Source organism: Dipodomys ordii, unplaced genomic scaffold (genome assembly GCF_000151885.1).
Source record: "Dipodomys ordii isolate 6190 unplaced genomic scaffold, Dord_2.0 Scaffold108, whole genome shotgun sequence".
Classification (NCBI taxonomy): Eukaryota; Metazoa; Chordata; class Mammalia; order Rodentia; family Heteromyidae; genus Dipodomys; species Dipodomys ordii.
In genome coordinates this window covers 131805-133813 of record NW_012267324.1, presented here as the reverse complement: position 1 = coordinate 133813, position 2009 = coordinate 131805, and positions in this window count along the sequence as shown.

The window sequence follows — 2009 nt, the reverse complement described above, 5'->3', positions numbered from 1 at the left end:
GGGGCCTGGGGGGGCTGCTGGAGATGAGGGGTTGGGGGGCTGCTGGAGATGAGGGGTCTGGGCAGTGCGCAGGCCGGGGGCCCTGGCGGGCTGCTGGAGGTGAGGGGTCCGGGGGGGCTGCCAGAGGTGAGGGGCGGGGGGGGGCTGCCGGAGGTGACGCAGGCACGGGCCCCTCCCTGTCCCTGCAGGCCCCGTGTTTGTGGAGCTGCCCCTCGACGTGTTGTACCCTTACTACATGGTCCAGAAAGAGATGATTCCTGCACAGGTGCCCAAAGGCCTCATGGGTCGCGTGGTCCTCTGGTGAGCAGAGCCATCCCCACCACACCCTTCTCCCTCTCCCGCAGCCCTCCCCTCCTCTGAGTAGAAAGAGCCAGCCGGGGTGAAAAGCGGTCCAGGTAGAGAAGGAACAGCATGTGCAAAGGTCCGGAGGTTGGAGTGAACCTTGGTGGATTGAAAAACCAATAAGGTTATGACAGCAGATGAGTGGAGTCAGTGACTGAGCTCAGAACAGCACTCCTTCCCTTCCTCCTCCTCTACCTTCCTCCTCCTCTTCCTATTTCTTTCCTCCCCCTGACCCCAACCTGGGGGCTTGAACTCAGGGCCTGGGTGCTGTCCTTGAGCTGTTCTTTTGCTCAAGGTTAGTACTCGACCACTTTGAGCCACAGCTCCACTTCTGATTTTTTGGTGGTTAATTGGAGGTAAGAATCTCATGGATTTTCCTCCTGGGCTGGCCTTGAACTGTGATCCTCAGATCTCAGCTTTCTGACTAGCTAGGAATAGAGGTATGAGCCACCAGCTTCTTTCTTTCTTTTTTTTGGGGGGGGGGAAGGGGGAGCATACCTTATTGGAGCTTGAACTCAGGGCCTAGCTTGTTACCCTTTAGTTTTTTTTTTGCACAAGCCTAGCACTCTGCTACTCGAGCCACAGCTCTACTTCTGCCCCTTTGGGTGGTTACTGAGAGATAAGAATCTCATGGGCTTTCCCTGCCCATGCTGACTTGGCACTGGCATCCTCGGATTGCAGCTTTCTGAGTAGCTAGGATTGCAGGCATGCGCCACCGGCTCCTGGCTCTCTCTTCTTTTTGCTCTCCCTTGGCCTCTTCCCTTTGTCCATCCTCCTTTCTCTTTCTATATATGTAGTAAGCACCAGCTATGCCCCAGTTTCCAGGCCGGCCATAGGGTGACACTGGTGAGGAAGACATTCGGGTCCCCGTGTTCGGGGGGGTGGGCTGTGTTCCGGCTTAAGGCTGACGTTAGCAGGAGCCGCTTGCTGTCCGATGCCCTCAGCCTCTCCTCACCCTGTCCCCGCCCCTCCTGCCCCTCCCTGGCCCTCGGGAGGCCTCATTTCCCCGTAGTCTGGGCTCCTCTCCATCTGCTCTTGTAGGCGTTTGCCTCTGGGTCAACTCTTCTGCCAGTGCCCACGTGCCTACCTTCCCGGGTTAAACGTGCCTTGAAGGCCAGCCTGGGCTGGATTCGTGTGTGCATCCAGGGCATCCGCACAGGGCCTTTGGGAAACTCAGGATTCTGTAACATGAACTCTGGCCTTGCACTTGCTAGGGCCATGAACCAGTGCCCTGCCCGCCCAGCCCTGGCTGAGCCACGCCCCTCGGCAGAGCCACGCCCACGCCCCAGCTGGGCGGAACCACGGCCCTTGATGAGCCACGCCCCTCTACAAAGACCACACCCCCACAGATAAGCCACACCTCTACTGTTGAGCCAAGGCCCCACCTCTGGGCCAGGCCCACCTTCCCTATCCAGGAAGCCATGCCCATATCACCAAGGCCACACCCCCAAGTTAGGCCACACCTCCATCTGAAGTCCGGCCCTCCCAGCTGAGCCACGCCCCAGTCCTCCCTCAAGGAGCTTTTTTTTTTGGGGGGGGGGTCTGGTCGTGGGGCCTTGAACTCTGGGCCTGGGCGCTGTCCCTCAGCTCTTCAGCTCAAGGCTAGCGCTCTACCACTGGAGCCACAGCGCCACTTCTGGCTTTTTTCTTTTTGCTTATGTGGTGCT